Source organism: Ambystoma mexicanum, chromosome 1p, assembly GCF_040938575.1.
Source record: "Ambystoma mexicanum isolate Mex_15411 chromosome 1p, UKY_AmexF1_1, whole genome shotgun sequence".
Classification (NCBI taxonomy): Eukaryota; Metazoa; Chordata; class Amphibia; order Caudata; family Ambystomatidae; genus Ambystoma; species Ambystoma mexicanum.
This window is the reverse complement of record NC_090921.1, coordinates 314,746,849-314,763,663: the sequence shown is the minus strand read 5'-3', so window position 1 is coordinate 314,763,663 and position 16,815 is coordinate 314,746,849.

The following is a 16,815-nucleotide window of genomic DNA, read 5'->3' as shown; positions in this document are numbered from 1 at the left end:
ATCCTGCATGCCTTTCTTTGTTTAAAATGTCTCTTTTTTCTCCCTTAGGTATGCGGAGCTTCAGCGCGGCGAACTGGCTTGGTTGAGCCCCGCTGGTAAATGATGGCGCATTAAGAGCGCTATGATGCGGTAAGTAAGCGCTATGCGCAGCGCTGCGAAGTCTTGCCTTTGCTAACCTGTGTTTTCCTTCCTTGTAGGTCGCAGTGTTCTTCAGCGTGAGTGGAATGTCCGGAGTGGTGCCAGCCGAGAGGCGACCAGCCAGGTAAGCCTTTTAAGCAGTTCGTAATTTGTAAATGTCTCTACAGCTTTCTTTAATGTTGCCTCTATCTTCCTCTTTCAGGTCGTTCTGTCCGGGAGGTGTGCAGATTCGAGGAAGCTGTTCTCAGTAGCTGCGAGTGTTTAAAGATGAAGACTGCAGGTAAGATGCTGCTGCTAATGATGTTCCTTTTGTCTCCTTGCAGGTTCTGCTTCTCTGAGGTTCAAGGGAATAGCTGGACACGGTGAGCGTCACGTTGCCAGCTGCAAAGTACACAAAGCATGTTCTGCAGTCAGGGTGTGGTTTATATAGCCCAGGTAAAGTAGTACCAGGGAAAGTAGTTCCAGGCCTGCCACACCCAAAACACTAGACTGCATAGCTTGGTTCTTAGGAACCAAGCTATGTGGATGCCTCCATGTTGGCTGACAATACAATAAAGTAGTTCCCAAGCACATTGTTGTTCATGGTGTATGAGCCTGGCGCCATAGGCACCAGGACTGGCCCCATGAGGGCTTTTGAAGAGGATGCCAGGCTCTAGAGGCCCGAGTCCTGACTCCACCTGGCCAATGGGTTTGCCAGAGGGGTTTCTGGGCGAGGGTCGTGACACACAAGTGCCCAGAGGGCCACCACAAGGGGCAAAAACACGATTAACACGCCAAAATCCAATGGGAGAGATACAAGGTAATCCTTTCGCCACTACAGCAAATGGCGTGCCCGCGCCATTCCAAGGAACAGCTCTTGTCAGAGAGAGCATATTTTCCTTCCTGGGGACCGACACACATCCAGACTAGGACAGCCCACAGAGAGCACTTGCGTGTCCAGTCCTATCAACTACCTTACATCCAGACGAGGAACCACTGGTGGGGAGCAGAGATAGGTGACAAACAGTTCATCTTCATTCGTACCTATGTGAAGGCAATAAAAATTTGGAAACGCAGGGATTCTCTGGGTCTTTAGTCCCGGTTCCATACACTAACGATTTGGACATAAAAGTGGGGGGAAAGACAGTGCAAGCCCCCGTACTGTATCATGAAAACTCACCAGTCAATCATCTGGGAAGGGATCTCCTCAGTAAGCTCAACATGACAATCTCTTTTACAGAATGGGCTATAGAGTGCGCCACCACTGGGATACGCCCCCTCCGGGCAATGCTGTTGATCAACACAATAACAAAGGAAGTAGCAGTGCAGGGGGTGCCCATTAATGCAGACATGTTTGTGTATGGGATACAAGTTTTGACAAAAGCTGTACCTGAATTAACGCGAAAATAATGGAGAGTACCCTGTGATTTTGTTTTCTGCCCAGTAGCTGCCCCTTAAATATTGCCAGGAACAATCCTCTCATTAGATCTACAAGGGGTACAAGTTTCAGCTAAATGTATTGTGGCAATAGGGCTGGACACGCATGGATGCGAGTGGCGAACAGTACTGTGCATAGACCCAAACACAGCGCTGCATGAACTGACAGATGAGGAACTGTTCGCTGACGATGACAGTGAATGGGAGATAATAATGGAAATATGTATGCCAAGTGACAAAATGGTACAAAAAAGACGACTTATCAACCCCATCATGGCCATCGTCAGTGCACTGCCATCATTTTTTAACAAAGACATGCAGCAGGTACCCACTAACCTATAGACAACCAATCCCCATGATGTGGGTTATTGCGAGAAGTAAACCCAGTGAAAATTAAACTGAAGCCCAGCGCCATGCTGCCCCGGGTAAAACAATACCCCCTGTCAAGGGAAGCAGATGAAGGGATAAAAGAAACAATAGAGATGTTATTGATTGTATTAGGTATGGAGCATGTTCTTTGCATTAATGTTCCTTGAACGAATACATTTGGGTTCTCAGATTTTACTATATTCCAATTTATATTTTTCTTTACAATGGTAATCAAGCCAGAGAATGGACGACTAGTTTCATTTTTAGCCACAGCATTGAACAGGATAGAGTATCCGTCACGTGTTGGAATCTTTTGCATCCAAGATTCATGCAGACAGATCAGGAAATTGTCTTCTGCTATGAAAGTGGAGTCCTGGAAGAGGTACATGAACCCTCAAGTGTTCCAAGAGGTCAGGGAATGCTGGCTGTGGCTTATGTCATTATTGAGCTATCGTTTACTGGATTGCCACTTGGATGACGAATCAGGTCTTTTTAGACTTTCATTATGCTTGCTGTCGTACATCTTCCGAGGCGGAATTTGTGAAATTCATATGTTCACGTAATTGTTGTCTTTGTTGCTCATTCATTGACTGATCATCTAAGGAGTCGTTTACATCTTTGAGAAATCTTCCTTCAATTTGTGTGAGTTGAGATAGCTCAAAACCAAAGAAGAGGAGTTCATCTTTGGCTTCTCTTAATATTTTTTCAATAAACTGGGATTGAACGTGCAAAAATACCCAATCAGAATGCTTTTCGGAAGTGTATTCCACGATTGCAATGTCATCAGTTGTAATTGTTCTCAATGCAGGAATACAATGGAGAAGTTTTAGAATGTTGCGTCTGTTCAGGTTTATCTCGTTCTTTTTTCGCACAATATGTTTTCCAGTTGTCGAATCCAATATGGATTGGAGTTTGAAAACTTGACAAAGCGGCTTCAGTCAGACAAGCCGACCTCTTGTTGGTGAAGTTGAGCTGAGGTGAGTCTTTGATTCAGTTTTGAAACAGGTATAATTTCCTTAGGCTCATTCTGATTTTGTGAGGCTTTTCTCCTTTTTTCTGGAGAGGAAGCCTTGTTATATGTTTTTTTGTTGTTGTCGAGTAGATTGAGTTTCAGCTTGTTCTCTTTGGTTAGATATCGGGCATATCTTTGAGTGTCTATTTTGTTGTGGACACGAGACTAAAAGTTTGTTAGATTTATTTGACTCATAGATTGCTTTGTTCTCCTAAACTTCTGTTTCATCGTCTTCCAGGGAATATTTTAATAAGTCACATAAATCAGTTGACAATGAGGCGTCCGATTTTGCTGTTTCTTCTAAATAGACTGTAGGCCTTTTATTCGGATTAGTTGGATCTTTAAGGTCAGTTTGAGTTGGTAATATAGTACCTTGCTGAATTTTTGCTCTCTCCTATTGAGCGTCTCGTGTTGTTCGTTCAAACAGCCCAGATCGTGGCAGAGTTGATAGGTTTCTAATAAAAAATGTTAAACTATTTGTTCTGTTCTTTGGTGCTGGTTGCACTTTCTCCTTCCTCGAGTTTCTTGGAGCTGTTTTTGCACAATTTGGTTTCTTTTTTTCTTTTTGTTACTAACTGGGCACAGTTTGATGTTGCACTCCTGAAAAAATCCCAAATGAGTTTATTTCCAAATGTAGTAGGTGGCTGCGCTTGCAGTTGATTGGTATCACAAGCTCGCTTTTCTGTTGCTGCTGCTTTAACAAACAAGAGTTGTCCACCCGTTAACAAGCCAGAACTGTCATTTGGAAGATTTGGGAGCAAGTCCGATGAGCATGCCATGGGTGTTTTTAAAGGAATGTTGTGTGAGACCATTGGAGTGTCTTCAGTTCTATACAAAGGTGATCTTGGTCTGGGTAAGTGTTCTGTTGTCTTGGCCACTCCAATATGAGTCTTTGGAGAGATTGCCTCACTGTGATTGAACCATTGCTCGATTGAGGAATCGTAGTTATTTCAGATGTCATCGACATGTGTTTGGAATTACACAAACACGTCAAAGGATTTCCATCTCTAAGGGGTCTGTTGGTGTTATGGCGCATCCATTTTGTGCACTCTAACACTGCCTCAATGAGATCTGCTTTTGCAACTAATTCACTGGTTGCTAGGTCGCTTAATTGATCCTGCCATTTCCGTGAGGATTCGGCTTCACTATTTAGGCAGTGTTGTATTTGCACTGTGAAGTTTTCCATAACTTCTGTTTTAGCAATTAGGGTAGCCAAAAGAGTCCCTTGATCTCTTATCACTTCATTCATCGTCTCATAAAGTTTTACAAATGGGATTAGTGCGATTGATGTCGCCGCCAAGACATTGTTATGAATTTGAATCCCCGCTACTATGGAGCGATTACTTTTGTCTATTGTTTCTGTATCTGCATCTGGAACTCAGGTTGTAGGCAAGGAGCAGTTAGAGTGTTCATCTGTCATTGTTTGTACATTTGATGCAGCAGGCCGTACACAACCTATGACAGCAACATTATTTGAAGGTGTCAGAATGCCACTATCTGGACTCTTTTGAAGCGGCTTTGACTTTGTAGACGATGGTCTCAATTGCGGCATACTGGTGAAATTGGTGAAATTAGAATCTAATTCAGATCTTCGCCGATATTTCAGTGCAAGATTGACCTTGTTTAAACCTTTGGATTTTACTGACGTATTTCTGTAAGAGTCAGTGCTACTTTCGTTGAGTCGGTCTCCTAATGTCAGAAAGTCTGATTTTAGTCGCTCAGTTAGCCGTGCTTCCCGAGCCGCTGGATTGTAACACGAAAGGTAAGTTGGTATACTACCTTTATCCATTGTTTGCGTTACTCGATCAGAAGCAGAGCCTGACAGAGCTAATTGATGTACTAGAGCCAGATCACCAAGTTTGATAGCGGCTCCTGGTCGCACGCAAAACTTGGTGCTGTTCCGGGTTTTTAAAGGTGGTTCAATTCTTGATGTTTGCAAACAACTTGATGCACTGGTAGCTACTTTAGTTGTTGTCAAGTTCATCCGAGCGACAAACTAGCTTTTTTGCTGCACGTCTAAGATGCGTAGGGGCACCGTTAGTATTTCATTTTGGAGAATCGTCTCTTATGGAGTTGCCGTAATTTGCATACTTTGCATGTTTTCAGGTAGAGTAGAAATATCAGTAGAAATGGCAATTTCCCCTCTGCTCAAAGTTGTTACAGAGTGTAAACGGATATCTACTTTTTCTCCTAATGTTGCTTTATCGTTGTTATTTTGTGATGTTCACAAATTTGGAAAACGTATTTCCATTAACTCAGAGTCATTTATGTGACACTGATTCACTGACTGATTCACGGCGAGATTAAGGTTAATGTCTGCTGTTTGAAAACATGATAGGTCCTTTCCTTTCGTAATTCCATTTGCAAGTGAAAGCTTTACATCGTTCATTAATGGAAGTCTATTAATGATGGTAACTGGAGAATAGTTTATATCCGGAATGGCAGAGCTTGTTTTACGGAGACAATCTGCTGAGAGCACTGTTAGCAAGCACACTGCCGAGGAAGAATAAGCAGCATTACTCTAGTCGTCTAGCAAGTCCTTAGAAACACTCACCTCTGCATGGCCCTGGGTCTGGGCGTCCTGTCGCGAGTCATCTCCCCACCGACGGGATTGCATTAATTTTTGGCGGGTCAAAGGGCACGTTTGCCCAACCATACCAGGACGAGTGGTCACACTGTTGCGTACCTCCTATGGTCCAGTCACGTCCAGGAGAGGACTGGAGAAGACTGGACTCTCTCACGACTCAAGCGCGGCGCTACGTGCCAGGATTCAGGATAAGTAGGCAGGCTTCAGAATTAAAGGGACAGACTGTTTTCACAAGAGCACATCGCTGCAGCTCCTCTTCCAAGAAAAACACACGAGGACTGGAGAAGACTGGACTCTCTCACGACTCACGCGTGATATAAAATAAGGGGGGATTGGGGACAACTGATGCAAGATGGAACACAGCTAATTTGGGATGGGCCCACAACGCCCCTGCAAATCTTACCCCTAAAAACCAAAGAATCCCAGCTAGGATCCACACCAATGAATGTTAGTGAAAATATGATTTATGTACACAATGAATATCCAACAACCTCCAATGTTTCACTTCTGCCACATACTAACCCTCAGACCGTTGATCATACCTCGAATGTTGAGCTCATGCACATTATGTCCCAGGCAATCACGCCAAATACTCCTCCAAACGCACAGTATTGGCAATAGAATTATGAACAGAACGAAAAATTGAAAGTAGGTATTTTTCCTATCCTTTATCAAAGAATTATACAGCACGCTATGGCCTTGGGGGGTACTAACAGAAGGAAAAGGGAAACAAAACGAAACAGATATGATGCATACCTTAGCCTAGGGCAGTAGAAGATCCCCGCCACCCAGATCAGTCTAATAAATGATACTCCGACATGAGCACCATGGGCAAGCAGGCAACAAATGAGAGTTGTTCTGTGTATTCCCTGATATCTCATGCATCTGGGACACCTAAGGTTTTAGTACCACAAGAAATCCCCATAGAGGATGCCCAGTGTCTCGTTCATCTTGCACTTTGTAGAATGTGAAATACCTTCCAGGAACACACAGTGATGTTACAACTACGACAGAACGAAAGAACCTGCAACAGTAAGCCTCAAGGGGTAATTTGCATCAAAGAACCATTTTTCATCAACAACGGGACAATGTCTGCAGAAAACAAATGGCAAGAAGCAACAGCGATGTGCAAAGCAGAAACGCTACAAGGGCTGACAGGAGAAAAACTTCAATGGGTAGAAAGAACCTGCACTCAAATGTGGTCTCAGCACATTACTAAGCTAACATGGGTAACAGCTCTTGAGAAGCCAATCAAGATCCAACGCGAAGTAGAATGCAAACTTTGTTTTCACGGAGAAGGGAAGGTGCCCATGGGTTCAAACAAAAACTGCAACCAAACACTTGTCCTCCCCGGCATTCAAAAAGGAACAGTTGCATTGATGGACACTTATTGGGTATGTGGCAAACAGGCATACTTGCCCCTCCCGCATTCATGGAGAGGTACTTGTGCTCTGGCTATGCGGCATTCGGCCCTAATAGTAATTCCGGAGAGCCATGTCCAGGGGGAGAGGGTGCACATCAGACGATCCTCGTCACCCCAGTCAACAACCGAAGAACCCCCCATGTATGATGTACTGTTGGAGAACAAGCTGCATGATAGAGTGTCGCGTAATAAAAGCATCAAACTACATTTCCAAAGACTCTTCCACACTCATAGCACAGATATCGGACCAGTTTAAGTCACAGCAGAGACATTTTTTGCGTCACTCATGCCAAGCATCCAGACCCAAGCAAACGGTAAGCGGTTGCAGATTGTGAGGTGGGAGCTGATTCAGTTGGACAACGCCACTAGAAGAGGAGTTCAACGTCATCAAAGTAGAACTCAAAGTAGAACTCAGAGCCCTGCGGTTGATGACCATGCAGAACCGCTGCGTCTTGGACCTGCTCACAGCAATGGAAGGCAGTGTTTGCCGAAAAATGCACATTTAAACCTTCTGCAGACGCTGATAATGGGACACTATCACATGTAATTGCTGCGGTACACGACCTCGGAGAAAGGATGAAAAAAGAAGGCGGCATAAAGCCTAGTGACTGGCTCGATATAGTTTTTGACTGGGTTCCATCATGGTTCGGGACTACAATGAAACTGATGGTCCGCTTCATCGTTTTCCTGCTACTAATTTTTTGTGTGTGCCAGGTAGGGTTTCGATGCTGTGCAAAATCTATGCCTAGTAGTGCAATGATGATGGTGACAGTGGACAATCCAACAAAGATGCCTCATGATGTGAAGGATGCACAAGTACAAACAGGTGATAACCATGAGCCCAAATACTGCATGACAGCAGTGTTCAATACAGGAGATAGAGTGGATAACTTCAGGCTGTATCTTAGGTGCCCACTGGCACCCATCACCCAGGTAAGCTCTCTTCAACTGCCTACGTGTATAACCTTTGCACATAACATTCCCTCACTCATACCACAAAACTGTCACAGCATTCTCTCTTACATCAGAAGTTCCTTGCATCCCTCCAAGCACATAACAACATATCTCCCTTTTTTCCAGCTGTTACCATCCATCATCAGCAGGCACTATACAACACATCTCCCTTCCTTTACAAGCATCCCCACATCATTCATGATCACACAAAGGAGCTAACAGTCTCACGTTGACTGAACCATGGAATTTGTGTAATAGAGATGGGCAGTCCTAACCCCTCTGTAGCAACCAAGGACAAGTGGAAGCATATTATTATTATTATTATTATTATTATTATTATTATTATTATTATTATTATTATTATTATTATTATTATATGCCCTTACCCACACACAGAGAAATGAAAGTATCTCCCAAACAACTAACATTCTTCCCAGGCACTCACCAGGTAAAACTAGATGCTACACTCACACTCCACTCCTGTATCACACCGACACCCTTTTAAAGAGAGATGTAACTCTGACTCATGACAAGCGAGAACCCCTTCTGCTCCGACTATCACGCAAGAGAATGTAGCCCGTTAGCACAAACTTGCACTCCTTTTTAATGAGGGGTGTTGATCCATGGTGACTATATACGTACAGTCACACCTTTCTCCAACGACTACATGGGGGTCATTACGAGGTTGGCGGTAGCTGCGGGAGTTATGAATTTTCCGGGACCCCGCAATGGGGACTTACGGCCCCGGCTGTCCTGGTAATTGCCCATTGCCAGGCTCCGGAAAATAAGACTCCTCATTCCCATTTGAGTCCCATTGGACTCAATGGGAATGGGGAGGATGGATGGGCTAAAAGGCACCCGCTCCCAGAGCTCGTAGTTTACCGGTCCGGAAACAATGGTACCGGCAAGTTTCCGGACCGGCAACCTTGAAATGACCCCATAGTCCCTTAAACCTACTACAACATGTACACACATATGGCATTAGGAGAGCACGGTATCGCTCTGTACCTATGACTACCCCAGATACTGGAAGAAGTAGACCCATCCTTGCACCACATACACACATGTGGTGTTGAAAGAGCAAAGTGTCGCTCGACCAATACCACACACAGATGTCTGGTGCAGTCAGACAAAGTCATGCAAAACATGCCAGAACTAGTACACATCTCTGGACGTTTCTTCAATGTTTGCAATATTCATCACACACTATTCAATATTCTCCACAATACTCACACTATGACAATTAACTTCTTGACATAGCCCTAAAAGTTCATAGCTGATTTGCAGCTTTCCACCTGCAAATCCTCAAACAAATTAACTCTTCTTAAAGACCTGCCCACATTTTCAGGTTCTCAACACTACTGCATTTTAAGCTTTGCATGACACCTTTTACCTAAATGTCTATGCTGCTCTTAGCAGCTGTAACCTGCAAATCCTCAAAAACTGTATGCTACCACTGTTGAAACATACTGCAAAGTTATAGCTATCCTCAACATTGTCTACACCATGTCATCATACATCAGCTTCATTGTATCATACAGGATACTTTTCTTTTAACTTTCTATCCTGCATGACATATTTTATGACAATTGACAAGACAGATGCAATCGCTTCACATGAGGCGTACACACATGCCGGATCAGCGTAGCACTGGGACGCTTCAATTACCCTGCGCAGCTAAATGCTCAGCTGTTATCAAATACACATACCTCCCATGCCGCACTAAAATTACGCACATAGTACTTCAGTCAACTGATCAATCTTGTTCCCTTATTCTACATGACACATTTGACCTCATTTGCCAAAATGGAGTCCATGTACCACTGACAGCCATTGCACGTGCCGAATTATGCAACACTTATATCATGGAAAGCGCAAGCAGGGGGCGTGTCTCCGAGTTCCAAGCATTTCCTTGACAACCTTTCCAGCACCTTACACTTCATGTTGGAAAATCGCCATAGGGTCCTGGGAAAAACCAGAGAGTGTTTCACTGCCTAACCCCCGGGGATCCCTTACTCAGGTTGCCAGAGCACGGCCATCCCCTTTGGATTCAGACCCTAGAGGTGGACAAGTGCAGGAGGATCATCTGGGTGAGGAGTCTTCAGGGAGTGGGGGAGGAACACCTGATGGTGGGACATGGTATCCCCTCTTTACAAATACCCCTGTCCCATCCTATTTTATAGGATATTCTTACCTCCCACATCCCCCTCCTTCCTACCTACACAAACACTGAACCAAAGAAGAGGAGGTCGGAGACTGAAAGTAGTACCACCCATAAAATACATTGGACATGCCCCACTAATAAGATCAAGCAGGGTCAGGCACTTGATCGTAATTACATACACGTGATACATATTAGCTCTCCCCACATGGTTAAAAGGTGGAACACCGAGACACACTTTGGACAAGTTGGTGCATGAGAAGGAGCAGTTCGTCCAGGACGACGATGAACCAGGCAGGCAGGGCGACAGGGCGAAGGGCGGAACCGAGGTACGGAGAAACCTTGGACACCCCGGCGAGAGTTTGTTACCTCCGAAGGTCCTTGAAGATTTCGCAAGTAACCTCTTTTGTGTTTCAAGGATACTAGCCATCCTTACAGGTGAACAGCAGAGTTGGGGAAGTTGTTCTAACTTGATGGTCGTGTAGATAGTAAACACCTCCGTCCCCAAGTACCACACGAGTAAGAGCAAAAACACTACTCAAGCAATCTTTGAGTCCACAGGTGTAGAGTGTCGTCAGCCTGGAACCGGGAACGCCGGAAGAACCCCCTGACCACTGTAAGGCAAGGAAAGGTTATATTAAACAGTGACAATAGTAGCAACCGTGAGAGGGACTGTAGTAACAGGGTAACACCAGCAGCTTACCTATTGGGAACAGGTGGGGAATCTGTAGGTGTAGGCAGGTAATACAGCTGGCAGCGGCAACAGGCTGGGATGTTCTGATAGCACTCCGGGAATACACTTGAGTCAGGTAGGGAACAAGAACGTAATCTGTGATCAGTCCTAAACACAATCCGAGGTCGGGAGCCAATAATCAAAACTGGAGCCAGGGAAATCCAAATGCAAGTCCAGTTTCCAAGCCAGAGGTCGACAAATCCAGGTAAACAGACAGCGTGCCAAAATCCAAGAATAATCCAAGGGCAGTCCAAGTAAACGTTCCGTGATCGAGGTAGTACAAGAATAGCAAGAGTAACAACACGGCAAAACAGGTCTCCGTGAAGAAGCTGTGAAGCAATGTTTCCGCGTCTGCTCGGCCCATTTCAAATGCGAGCGTGGTCATGTGATGTGATCACGTGACCGTGGCTGTGTGTCACGTGGAACGCAATGCAGACAGGGATTGGTGTTGAGGGAGTCTTATGGTCATGTGACGCCCGGGTTTCCATACGCCCTTGTCACGCCGTGGAGCGTGGAGGAGTCACCATGGAAACCACCACCGTGGAAAGGGGCGCAAGACACCGGTCCACCAGCCGGGAAACCCCTCCGGATGTGCCGCTGCCGCTGTCGTTGCTGTTGGACGTGTGTGTGGGAACGGGGAACAGTAGCAGGTGAGTGATTGGACATGACAGAAGTGCAGCGGCAGTAGTGGTGTCAGCTTTGACTTCAGAATCAAAGCCGCGAAAGAAGAAAATGAATTAACACAGCCAGTGAGTTCATTAAGCAATGAAAGTCTGGTCTTTGTTAAATTAAACTTGATGTCAACAGTATCCGACGAATTAAGGTTGCACGTGTGCCGATAAGACGCGAGAGAAAGCAAAGCATTGTAAAGAACTGTGAATTAAAGATACAAAGTAACAGAGTGGTCCAGCGAATGAAGATTGCCCAATCAAAATTCTCTGTGAAATTTCTGATGCCGTATAAGCAGCAGGAAAGTGAAAAGAGGATTGAGCTTGATGGAGGGAAGCATATAGAGAAAGAAACTCAGATGCAATATTTGTACTATTGATAGGTTTGATCCTGGCAGAGAGAAACTTGGATGTGAGAGATGTCTTTGAACTATTAGGTTTAATGGCGGCAGAGGGAAACCTAGATATGAGAGATATCTTTGAACTTTTAAAATAAGTACTCTGCTCGAAACTTCATTTACCAAGAGGCCTTGGTGTAGGAGAGAAGAGTGACCGTTTGAGGAGACAAGGTCGAAATGGTCATGACGAGGCAGTTTCGATAGTTCACGACAGCGGAAGAAAATTGAAATTCCACCTCTATTCCTATAATTGGGTACTTAAATTAATATAGTACTCCTCCATGTGAACTCTTCCCCTTCGGGTTTTTTTTTGTCCTATTGCACAGTACACACGCCATAGTAAGGTACGCCCACAAATATATAACATTTATATATATTTGTGAGTATACCCTACGATTTGCGTACTTTTTAGGCCACGCCCCTCCCACAAGCCACGCCCCCAAATGAGGGCCCCCCCTCGATTTCTTACCCCACTTAAAGCCCTGGCAACGTTAGTACAATTCGACAAAGACAATAAAGAGAGAGTCATTGCCTTTGCATCAAGAGGTCTGAGAGGGGCGGAAACCAGATATTCAGTTATTGAGAGAGAGACTTTGGTGATGTTCTGGGCTGTTTTGCATTTCAAGTATTATTTGTGGGGTAGACGTTTTGTGATTCGATCTGATCATAAGCCATTAGTCCAGTTATTTGAGAATGGAAGATGGGTGTTAGGGTCACCCAGGATAAGCAGGTGGGGTTTGGGTCTTCAGGGGTTTCATTTTGACCTAAGTTTCTTACCAGGAAAGAAAAACGTAGTGGCAGATTGTCTTTCTAGGATGCCTTTACTTGTCACAGAAAACCGTGAGGATGAGGCAATGGAGGAGTCAGTGGTGGCTGAAGTCGGTGAGGCAGTAGCTCAGGAGAAGTGGTTACAGGCTGAAAGTTCTGATGAAGATTATAAGCTGATCAAAGAGTGGACTGTAAAGGGATGGCCTAATAAAAAGAGTTTGGATAAAAGATTTGATATATGGTGGGAAGTCAAAGAAGAGCTGAATTTGCGGGAAGACAGACTAAGGAGAGGGCGATGTGTGGTTCCTCCAGAAGCTATCAGAGAGAGTCTTTTGGAGTTGGCTCATGAGGGGCATCCAGGGGAAGGGGCAATGAAGAGGAAACTTTGTCACAATTATTGGTGGCCGCACATTGATAAGATGGCTGAAAGGTGGGTGAAGGAGTGTATGGAGTGTCAAAGGAGTGACAAACCTAAAGTGGTAAGGAAAGTTCCTTTAGTTCCAAATGAGGTATCGGAGCAACCATGGACCAAAGTCGCTGTAGACATTATGGGACCCATTATGAGTCTGGGAAATGGGTTGAGGTTTTTGTTTGTGGTGGTTGACTTTCATACGAAATGGATTGAATGGAAGGCGGTAAGAGAAGTCACAGCTAGAGAGCTCATTACATTTCTAGAGAAAGTGTTCTTTAAAGAAAGAGTACCCACTGAGCTTGTATCGGATAATGGGGTTCAATTTGTAACAATGGCAATGAAAAGATTTCTCAGTGGTTATGGCATTAAGCATGTCAGGACAGCGTTGTATCACCCTAGAGCAAATGGCCTAGTGGAGAGAGTCAACCGTTTTTTGAAGGAAGGTCAGCAGTTAGCTTTGAGAGTAAAGCAGCCATGGAGGGAGATGTTGAGGATTATGACGTGGAATTATCTCACTACACCACATTCAGTGACAAAAGTATCACCCTTTGTATCTCTCAAGGGAAGAGAACCAGGGACGAAATTGTGTCCAGGGTGGTTGGGAATTTCTGGAGTGGTCCAAGTTGATAGAGAACAAATAATGAAATCTATCAAAGAGAGCCAAGAGAAGAATAAAGTAGAATTTGATGTTCGTGAAAAAGTGAAGGATCGGCAATGGAAGGTGGGTGAGATGGTGTATGTGAAGAATCCTAGAATGGTGAATAAGTGTTTGGACAGCAAATTCATGGGTCCGAGGAGAATTGCTGCGGTTAAGAAGAGTGTGGTCATATAAGATGGAGGGGAGGTCTGGTCTAAAGGCAAGATTGCTAAAGCATATGGTATGGATAACAGAGTGGCCACTGGTGAGCATGATGAAAATGGGGGGAGGAAAATGTGTTCACAATCCTCAAGGGGATGTAAAAGTTTAAAATGCGAGTGTTCGAAATCCTCAAGAGGATGGAAGTGTTCAAAATGCTCATAATAGTTCTTGCAGTGTTCGGAGATTCAGGTCCATGCCGGTCTGGATGAAGGACTATGTGTCATAAGTGTTAAAATTCTTGTTTTAATTTCCACATATTTACCTCAGCGTGCCATTTAGTGTAGGAGATGTTGTTTTCCTATATTATCTCATGCATGCATGTTTTGTTTTATTCATTTAATGCTAGAGTTATTAGTGTTCAATTTTATGGCTCGTTATTTGTATGCTACACTTAATGTATAGATATTTTAGTAATGTTATTTCAAATTTCAAATTTGGGGTTGGAGAAAAATATGCATGTTTTAGGAGCAAGATATGTAGAGATGTATCCTGTGACATATTCGGAATGTTAGGCACGCAAACCATTCTCTTTGTATTCCTTTGGAGTTTGGTTTGCGTGACTATGAGAGAGCCGTTGGGTGCGATGTTGTGTGGATGGGCAAGGCGGGCCCTGTTGTAATAAACTCATAATACTTACTCTTCAAGTGCCTCCCGTTTCTTCACAGAGACCTCTTAAAATATCACGTGACAAGTTCCTCTGTACACTCCTGCTGAAGGGGCTTACCAACCCTACCTCTGTGGATACATCCATGTATTCCCTCAAACAGCCCATGTGTGCCATATGGTTTTTACTACTTTATTCCGTCATGTGTTCACAAAAGTCTTTGGCACAAACCAAAGTGCCAACAGCAGCTTTTGTGGTCCAGTACATGCACGATCTAAATGTAAACACACATTGTCAAACCAAATACTTAAAACAGTGCAAAGTATCCAAGAGTGAGTCTGCAGAAATAGAAGGCTGTTAGTAAAGAGAGCGTAACATAAACTAGTTATAGTCATGAAAATTCACTTCTAATATAAAGGAAAGGCATAAGCGAATAACCAGCACCAAAAGTATGTACCAGTATGAATTATGCTGGGAGTGTGTACAAAGAAAAGCATGCATCTTTACTGGACATCACAGGTTTAGGCACTGGGCCCTCAGACATAATTTTGAAATGGGCACTGGCTCACCTTCATCCACCCATGGCTACTCGAAATGCACCACTATCAATCTGCTGCTCTGCCATTAGTATTAACATAATTATGAAAAGGCTTGAGACAGCCTTTGGCGCTACAAAGATAGCACATTGAGGTGCTTGCTGTCCACCCAGAAAGCTTTTTTTTAACTGCTTTGAAGAAATATAAAAAAATATTAAGAGCAGGAAACATGGGTTGTTTAAAACAACCTTTACAGATTGCCCAAAATGTGACCAAATTGCAACGGAATGCGTTTATATAATCAGCATTATTATTTGATTTGTATTAAATCTTAACAATTTACATAGCAGTCAGTGCTCTGCAGTTTCCCTGTGCCAGTCTTGAACTGGCCATCGGTTTCTCATTTTTGCTAGCCTCATAGTCTGCCCAGTGTCACAATGTCATGTTGCTCTACATGTATCATATAACAGTTTTCACCTAAACACACTGCCATTGCAAGCGGTTCCCCAGCAGGTTGCTATTGCCAGTCCATTTATAGCCTATAAAAATTATATTGCATACACTTTATTTGCTTTCATGATGTATGCATAACTCATGTTCATATCCATATCTAGCAAAGCTTTTTAAACGAAAAGGTAGTGAAAAATTAAGATTGCACTTTTGTGGGTGAACTCTTCATTGAAACCTATAGACTGCCACGGGGATTGGCAGATGAGTGAACTGACTCAATGGTGGGTCTCACACACCAAAATCAGGTGTGTTGACAGGTATAGGTATGCCCTGTTGTGTTGTTGCTATTTCCAATTATAGGTGCCTCTCACCATTTTCCCCTATGTATCCCGTAAGGATTCCTGGAGAGCCACCACTAGCCAGGCAACACCGCAATATCTCTCCCACTTGATTGCTTTCCTCTACCTCAGTTAATGTATTGTGCGCTTATACATCAAGTAAATTGTGTTTCAAAGTGCCACAAGGCAAGGGGTGAAGGGGGCATGGGAATGAAGAACAAATACAAAAGATAGAGGCGACGGACTGGGCCTTCTTAAAGTCAAAGGATATTTGTACCGCGCACTATCACCACGGGAGTGGTCCCCTGGCGCTCTGAAAAAAAATGGGGAAAGGGGCTGGGGTGAGTTGGTGGGGATAAGCTGGAAAAATGCAAGGGAGCAGTGATGTGCTGTTGGCAGCCTCAACCCGATGGGTCTGTTGGTTGGGCTTGGGGTTTTTGCAGTAGGTAGTCGTTGTGTGAGTCTATGTATGGTTTGTTTTGTTGTTGCAGTGTAGTGAACTTTGTGAGCATTTAGGACGTGCAAGTGAGGGGGGGTGAGGGAGTGCTGGATGTTTCAGGAGGGAAGTTCTTGGGAGCGAGTAGCTGTTGAGTGCAACACTCATGTATTATATGTCATAATACCAAACGAAAAATGTAACTACCGAGCATGATGTAACAGTGTTACAAATATGATTAGAGAAAGACTGTGAAACGTTATGTTAATTGAATGTAGACTAAGTAACTCTGCTTAAACAATTACCCACACTATTAAAGCAATGTGGTAAATTGTAGCGAACTATGGTTCGGTTGTTTAATGGAACTGCCTCCCCGACTCAATTCATTACCAGGACTCCCATCATTTTGAAAGAACACTTGCACATATACGCAAAGTATATCGGAGCAGTCATGGAGTCTGAAGCACGCACAACTGTTAAAAGTTGCCATCGAGCTTAGGTCTGGGATTGAGGTTTTATGTCCGTCTCTTCCGGTTGCTCGTTATCCCCAGCA